The sequence below is a fragment of the Coenobita brevimanus genome, chromosome 74 (assembly GCF_032717465.1).
Source record: "Coenobita brevimanus isolate Jiangsu-jjx chromosome 74, ASM3271746v2, whole genome shotgun sequence".
In the NCBI taxonomy this organism is placed as follows: domain Eukaryota; kingdom Metazoa; phylum Arthropoda; class Malacostraca; order Decapoda; family Coenobitidae; genus Coenobita; species Coenobita brevimanus.
The window spans coordinates 29,187,079-29,196,390 of record NC_137027.1 but is presented as its reverse complement, the minus strand read 5'-3'; positions in this window follow the sequence as shown (position 1 = coordinate 29,196,390).

The window sequence follows — 9,312 nt, the reverse complement described above, 5'->3', positions numbered from 1 at the left end:
TCAGACGCACCTTAACGACTTCAGATTTTTTTTTTTTTTTTTCACCCTGACGCTGTTCAATCTCCATAGTAGATTAAGGACGAGATTCCCTCTGCTTGTATTTCTGTGAATATTCTCTGTCTTATTTTTTGGCTATTTTTGGTTTAGTGAAAAAGCGTTAAAAAAGGAATTCTAATCATAAATCCTATTAATGTTACTGACAGACGATTTTATTCAGCATATCAGAGACCTTGTAGCTGGAGGGGCTTATGGAGCTTGTTTTGAGAGCTTTAAGTACCAGGCCAATTGTAAACTGAAAGTCATCGACTGTAAATAAAAGAATAATATAAAAAGAGTAGTTTCGTATTCAAGGGGTTGAATGGGAGAAAATGTGAAAAGAAATGGGAAGAAATGCAATCCGGTTGGTGGGGGGAATATGAGCGATGGTTTCCTCCAAGAGTTTCACGTGAGGAGAATTATGTTCCCCAGAGATGATAAAGGGACATCGTGAAGTTAATCTGTAGAATTATGACTGACAGTGAAATTTAGAGGAAGGGAATCGTCCTTACTCAGGAGGTTCTTTTAAAGTTACAGTATATTCGTCTTAGGCTATTAGATAGACAGATAGGTAGGTAAACAGACTGACTGATAAAGAGGTGGATAGTTGGACTGATAAACACATATTTTACTGGGTATAAGCACTCATTAAATTTCACACTCACAGCAGCCGTCGAACTATGATTGAAAGGAAAGGCTGAAGATTATCAGTAATTCTTTAGCGTTCCGACTAAAAATAGAAAATATAAATTAATACTGATACTAATACTAATACTATTAATAATACGACTGCTATTACTACTATTACTACTACTACTACTACTACTAACAATGATAATAAAAAGAATGGCTGAAATTAGCAAAGGATTATAAGGTGAAAAGTAGAAATTAAACTGCAGAAGTTTAATCTTGGGAAAAAAAAAATAGTGGCGGAAGGAGTGAAGATTGTACAATAAAAATTACAGACGAAAGAAGTGATGGAGTTACAGGTAAACAAACAAATAAAGGGGAAAAATAGTGAAGGAGTTACAGTAAAAAAAAAAAAAAAAGATAAATAATAAAGACGAAAGTGGTAAAGCTTGTTAGAGTAAAGAAAAGAAAATAGTTAAAAATACAAAGGAAAATCCAGCTTTACCCCCAACCCCAGGCCACCACCACTACGGTACATGTGTGACCGCTTCCTGGCATTACGGTCCTTCCAACCTGAGAGTAACTGAACTAACTTGTGCAAACTTTGGGGAAATCTGGTACTCCTGCGGCAACACGTAACACATTTCCCCACTCTCGCTACAACAGATGAGTGGATTACGTATGGCGTCAGTAGAAGATTTAGTGTAAAAGCATGATTCTAAGAGTTTATAAGAGTATGATTCTTTGTGGCTTTGTAGATTTCGTAACACCTCTTTCCTAGCGATTCATTTTGCACATAACACTTTAATATAGTCTCATATGTTATTGATGTAAAATATTGCCATATTAAATCTAGAATGGCACTGAGTAAAGCACTTACCTCCACCAACGTGCTATCTCGCAATGCTAAAAAAAATTCCTGGATCCACATCTTTATCCGGATCCGCACCAAAATTTAGTGGAGTGTATTCTGGGTCAAGGCCCATTCTTCTACCAAGTTTCGTGAAAATCCGTTCAGTAGTTTTTGTGTAATCTTGTTCACAAACCAACTATCGAACAAACAAACAAACGGACGGGGGTGAAAACATAACTTCCTTGGCGGAGGTAATAACATTAAAAACGTAGAAGATAGTGATTAGGTGGATTATAAGAAAAAAATAAATAACACACACACACACACACACACACACACACACACACACACACACACAGACACACACACACACACATCAACCCACACACACACACACACACACACACACACACACACACACACACACACACACACACACACACACACACATCAACCCACTCACACACACACACACACACACACACACACACACACACATCAACCCATTCACACACACACACACACACACACACACACACACACACACACACACACATCAACCCACTCACACACACACACACACACACACACACACACACACACACACACACACACACACACACACACACACACACACACACACACACACACACACACACACACACACACACACACACACACACACACACACACACACACACACACACACACACACACACACACACACACACACACACACACACACACACACACACACACACATATCAACCCACTCACACACACACACACACACACACACACACACACACACACACACACACACACACACACACACACACACACACACACACACACACACACACATCAACCCACTCACACACACACCCATATCCACCCCCCAATCACACCCACATGCACCCACACCCACCCACCCATTCACACCCACCATCAACTTCACAGACAGTGCTCCTTGTCAACCTGTCTCTTATTGTAACGACCCAAGTTCAATACATTGCTCGGTGCTTCGGAAATCTCCTCTTATTGAACTCGTCATAAATATCCACAAGACGAGGGAAGCCCAGCTCAGACACACGCTTTTCTTTGATCACCCTTCATATTTCCTTCTCTTCCCCAGCGCTTTCTCGCCGTGAAGTTCCCGAATGCAGAGAGTGATGGCGGCGAGGAATGGGGTTCGAAGCATTGTCGTTTCGAAGCAAGGACTCTTTTTACGGATCGGAATAAAACGAGAATGGTTGGCTCGTAATGGTGTTGCTCTCGTAACCTTTAGCCTGAAGAGAGCGAGACGTCACTCCAAGGGTCGTATTTTAAGTTAGTGCATAATACACAACACCTTTTCCTTAGCGATTTAGTCTTAACCTTTAGCACGCTGAGGAAGAGAAGTCACTCTGTGGATTGTAATTGAAATGAACATTACTTAACGTTTATAGGGCAGAGATGGGGGAATGTCGCTGTGAAAGATGCATTACTTCAGTGACTTTGGACTTTCGTTGCACCTTTTGCTTAGCCATTTATTCTACACATTACACTTATGTAGCTTCTCGTATGTTATTGATGCAAACTCTGTTGACAATGAAACGATATAAGAGACACCCAAGAAAATGCTGAGGGATAATATGTAAAACAAATCGATGAGGAAAGAGTGCTACGAAGCCTCCTAAAGCACACTGAACACGCACCTTAGGCTGAACAGAATCGTCTCACAAAACTTCTCAAAATAAACAGCATCCGCAGGTTTCATGGCTTAGTGTTCATATTGATTACGAGCATCAAATACTTTCTCCTACGTTACTATTACTTATGAGCATCTCTTTCTCTCTCTCTCTCTCTCTCTCTCTCTCTCTCTCTCTCTCTCTCTCTCTCTCTCTCTCTCTCTTCACACCCATGCATCAGCTTACTCTGCATCTGATGACTTACCATATTCAGTATTTTCCATATCTCTTTAGCTTAACTGTCCACTAGGTTTACTATATGATTTTTTTACTTAATCTACAGAAAAGGCAGCAAATTACGAGTATTATTAGCAGAAAATTAAACAGTTACGCAATTCATTAAAAAATCAGTCCAATAAAACATTGAGGAAAAAAAAAAGCTGAGGAAGCCAATAGTGTCAAAGAACAGAAAGAAATATATTCACGTGTATTTTACCCTTTTATTATTAAAACTAGAATGATAAACATGATATATAACTCGATGCAATAAATCACTCATCTCGTCCATATAAATCACTTACAAGCCAGCATCGCCAGGCAGGGGATAAGGATGAGAGGGTGAGCGAGATAAAGAGGATGTGAAAGAGAGATTGTGTTAGAGAAAAGGTATGAGAGAGTGGAGGCTACAGAGAAAGTGTGTGAGAGAGGTGTGAGAAACTGTGTGTGACAGAGTGACAGGGACAGGAAGTGAGAGGGAGGGTATGCCAGAGGGGTTATGAGAATCAATGTGTGTGACAGAGAGTGACAGAGATAGGAAATTAGAGAGGGTTTGGTAGAGAGAGGTGTGACACAGTGAATGTGGGAGAGAGCTCGTGAGAGAGAGGCTGTGTGAGTAAAAGGGAGCGACAGAGAAAGAGAGCGTGTACGTCAGGGACACTGTATGAATGAGGAGATACATACAAAAGAGGGGATGTGATACGTAAAGAGTGTAGCAGAAAATGTGTGTGTGAGAGAGAGAGAGAGAGAGAGAGAGAGAGAGCAACAAAGATGTGTCTCAAGGGAGAGTATGTATGAGTTCTCTTTCTCTATGAGATCCGGGCAATCCATAAATAGTGCACCGGCGGTTGTTGTTGTTGTGTGAGAGAGAGAGAGAGAGAGAGAGAGAGAGAGAGAGAGAGGAGATTTGAATTTACGCAATTATCTGTTTTATAACGTACACTATATGCATTATTTTATGTTTGCACGCTCCTGTGCGCATGTAATTATATACACATTTTTTTGTTTATGTGGGGAAGAAGGAAGCAAAGGCCATGAGCCCACAAAACTGTTCCTTCCAAGAGAAAAACAAAATACAAAAGAGAACCAAATTCAAGATCCATTCATTTCGAGATGCCTTGACACACTGCGTTTGAAAGACTGGAGATCATAGGAAGCAGGAAATACAGACAGAAGGAGACAGTTCCAGAGCTGACCTGTTGCATAAATGAAGGACTGGGAGTAACGGTTAACTCTTGTATTAGAGAGTTGGACAGAAAAGGGGTGAGAGTTTGCTGCTAGACGGGTGTTACGCGCCTGTCGTAGAAGTGGAGGAATGCATGCAGACAGTTCAGAGGAACAGTGACAATTGAAGTAGGGATAAAAAAGAGATAAAGATGCAACACTGCGGCGAACAGACAGAGGTTGGAGGGAGTCAGTAAGAGGGGGAGAGTTAATGAGACGAAAAGCCTTTGACTCCACCCTATTGAGACGAGCTGCATGTGGGGAGCCTCCCCACACATGAGAGTTGTACTCCACACAGGGTCGGATAAAACCCCTGTATAGAGTCAACAATTGTGCAGGGGCAAAGAAGGAACGGAGTCGCCTTAGCACACCCAATCGCTTGGAAGCAGATTTTACAAGAGATGTAATATGACCTTTCCAAGACATGTGTAGGTATGCATGTAAGTACTTTCGTTTGTGCATACATGTAGGTGTGCGTGTGTACCAAGCGCTTTTTATCTGCAGTAGGGACTGAAAGCTTGAGTATGTGAGAAAATCTGTGAACCTAATATTGCAAGGGTGTTATTCTGTGTATAAATGAATATCGGTAACAGAAAATTTAGCGATATTATTCACTAAACATTCGTATCTCTTCCCTTTGTTCGCCATTCTTACTTACTCTCTATATTTTCAAAATGTTTTGTTTTCTTCCGAAGATTCTGTTACATACAACAATTTCTTTCAACAGACAAAGACGAAGACATCTCTGTCTCTCTCTCTCTCTCTCTCTCTCTCTCTCTCACACACACACACACACACACACACACACACACACACACACACACACACACACACACACACACACACACACGGCCACCGACTCGGTTATCAAAAATTCCATTCAGCTTCGTGTGCCTTCACCCACTTCATTTCTCTGCGATGCGCCTCCGTGAAGTTGAAGGCAGCCCACCCTCTCTCGCCTCCATTTTTGCCTCCATATATAAATACTTTTGTCCCCCTGCCAAACACGAGCCGTAAATTGAGGCGCCAGGAACGAGACCGAGGAGGGAAGACGATAAAAGGAGGAAGATGCTGAGAGAGAGAGAGAGAGAGAGAGAGAGAGAGAGAGAGAGAGAGAGAGATTAAATCCGTTTTGGGAGTTTTGAGAGCAGTATTCTCGCTGGTTTAGGATATTTCGTATCTCCTCTTCCTCAGAGATTTATTTTGTCAGACGCACCTTAACGACTTCAGATTTTTTTTTTTTTTTTTCACCCTGACGCTGTTCAATCTCCATAGTAGATTAAGGACGAGATTCCCTCTGCTTGTATTTCTGTGAATATTCTCTGTCTTATTTTTTGGCTATTTTTGGTTTAGTGAAAAAGCGTAAAAAAAGGAAATTCAAATAATAAATCCTATTAATGTTACTGACAGACGATTTTATTCAGCATATCAGAGACCTTGTAGCTGGAGGGGCTTATGGAGCTTGTTTTGAGATCTTTAAGTACCAGGCCAATTGTAAACTGAAAGTCATCGACTGTAAATAAAAGAATAATATAAAAATAGTAGTTTCGTATTCAAGGGGTTGAATGGGAGAAAATGTGAAAAGAAATGGGAAGAGTTGCAATCCGGTTGGTGGGGGGAATAAGAGCGATGGTTTCCTCCAAGAGGCGAATTATGTTCCCCGGAGATGATAAAGGGACATCGTGAAGTTAGTTTGTAGAATTATGACTGACAGTGAAATTTAGAGGAAGGGAATCGTCCTTACTCAGGAGGTTCTTTTAAAGTTACAGTATATTCGTCTTAGGCTATTAGATAGACAGATAGGTAGGTAAACAGACTGACTGATAAAGAGGTGGATAGTTGGACTGATAAACACATATTTTACTGGGTATAAGCACTCATTAAATTACACACTCACAGCAGCCGTCGAACTATGATTGAAAGGAAAGGCTGAAGATTATCAGTAATTCTTTAGCGTTCCGACTAAAAATAGAAATTATAAATTAATACTGATACTAATACTAATACTATTAATAATACGACTGCTATTACTACTATTACTACTACTACTACTACTACTACTACTAACAATGATAATAAAAAGAATGGCTGAAATTAGCAAAGGATTATAAGGTGAAAAGTAGAAATTAAACTGCAGAAGTTTAATCTGGGGGAAAAAAAAATAGTGGCGGAAGGAGTGAAGATTGTACAATAAAAATTACAGACGAAAGAAGTGATGGAGTTACAGGTAAACAAACAAATAAAGGGGAAAAATAGTGAAGGAGTTACAGTAAAAAGAATAAAAAAAAGATAAATAATAAAGACGAAAGTGGTAAAGCTTGTTAGAGTAAAGAAAAGAAAATAGTGAAAAATACAAAGGAAAATCCAGCTTTACCCCCAACCCCAGGCCACCACCACTACGGTACATGTGTGACCGCTTCCTGGCATTACGCTCCTTCCAACCTGAGAGTAACTGAACTAACTTGTGCAAACTTTGGGGAAATCTGGTACTCCTGCGGCAACACGTAACACATTTCCCCACTCTCGCTACAACAGATGAGTGGATTACGTATGGCGTCAGTAGAAGATTTAGTGTAAAAGCATGATTCTAAGAGTTTATAAGAGTATGATTCTTTGTGGCTTTGTAGATTTCGTAACACCTCTTTCCTAGCGATTCATTTTGCACATAACACTTTAATATAGTCTCATATGTTATTGATGTAAAATATTGCCATATTAAATCTAGAATGGCACTGAGTAAAGCACATACCTCCACCAACGCGCTATCTCGCAATGCTAAAAAAATTCCTGGATCCACATCTTTATCCGGATCCGCACCAAAATTTAGTGGAGTGTATTCTGGGTCAAGTCCCATTCTTCTACCAAGTTTCGTGGAAATCTGTTCAGTAGTTTTTGTGTAATCTTGTTCACAAACCAACTAACCAACAAACAAACAAACGGACAGGGGTGAAAACATAACCTCCTTGGCGGAGGTAATAACATTAAAAACGTAGAAGAAAGTGATTAGGTGGATTATAAGAAAAAAAATAACACACACACACACACACACACACACACACACACACACACACACACACACACACAATCTTTCTTAGGCGCCACTCTTCCATATTATCCTGACAACTTGCCCTGAGTAAAATTAATACCGCATAATAGACGAAATATTTCGACAGCTTGAGAGATGAATAAATGAAGATGAGGCCTACTATCCCTGATCACAATATTTTACGTTCTTCCTTTAAAACCATTATATTAACTCAAATGGTGATGATAATAATGATGATGATGATGAGAAGAAGGAGGAGGACGAAAAGGGTTATGATAATGATGTGTCTTGGTAATACTGATAGTAATGGTATAGATGGTGGATTTACTGATTGACTTGCCGAACAGCCGACTGTGTCCCTAACTACACGCAGCTTCAGTTACTCTCGACCGATTCCACTCACTCCCAACCCCCCTCACGGTTATGGACCCCACGACACGATAAAGGAAAACAAGTCAGTATTATCGAGGCCTTGGGAGGGAGAGGACCGTGGCAGAGAAAAGGGTAAATAGAGACGCGACAGAGAGAGGGAGAGAAGAACAACGGGACAGAAGAAAGAAGGGAAAAAAATGAGAAACAGAAATAATGACAAAAACCATAGGAGAGAGAGAGAGAGAGAGAGAGAGAGATGGCATAGATGAAAGAAGGAGGGGAACTGTGAGATACAGAGGAAGAAAACAATCTTGAGATATAAAGGGAGAAGAGATCAGTGTTATACAGAAAAGGGAGGAAGAGAAGAATGATATAGACAGGGAGAAGAAAAGAAGAAAACTTTGGGTTAGAAAGGGAGAGGACCATTTCTCTCTCTCTCTCTCTCTCTCTCTCTCTCTCAGAGAGTGTGAACCTTTACCCACACACATTTCCATCCACATCTCTCCCCTTTAAGGCATCCTGTGAAAGAAAAAAATCCCTCACACATTTTTACATATAGATTTGTTCGTTCATTAGCCGTCTCATGGTCGAGATAATTCCAGCATTCTATTCCAACAAATGCCACAAAATTTTATATTGCAGAGAGTGAGAAGCAGAAGCCTGGTAAAGTTGATTCTGTCACCATCAAAATTCTTATGATGGGAGAACTCTAGAATTATCTGATATCTAATACCATGGATTTTTATTTAGCTAAGAATGAGACGTAGAACACAATGAAAGTTAATTCTATCGCCTCTGATAATCATGGTCGTGACAAATCTATTATCGCAAACTAGCTAACGCCAGACGATTTTTTTTTCAGCTAAAAGTGAATCATAGGAGCATCAGAGTGATAACCCTTTAAGTACCACGTTAATATAAGGTGTTCTCTTCTGGTTACCAATTGACGATTTCCTTCAGCTGAGAAAACACAGCCAGAGGAGCTGACTCTTTCAGTATACTGGCACCCCTTTTCTAATTTGTTTTTGCCATATACGCATTATTTTCTTCGGGTTGGAGAAGACTTCTCATACTGGGAGGGTTAAATATGCCTCTCATAAACCCATTCAATGCTACTGCTTTTTCCTAAAAATAAACAGTACCTAATGTCTGCAAGGATAAGATAAAAAAGCTCATTATAGTTAAAGGGTTAAGAGATTGTTTGG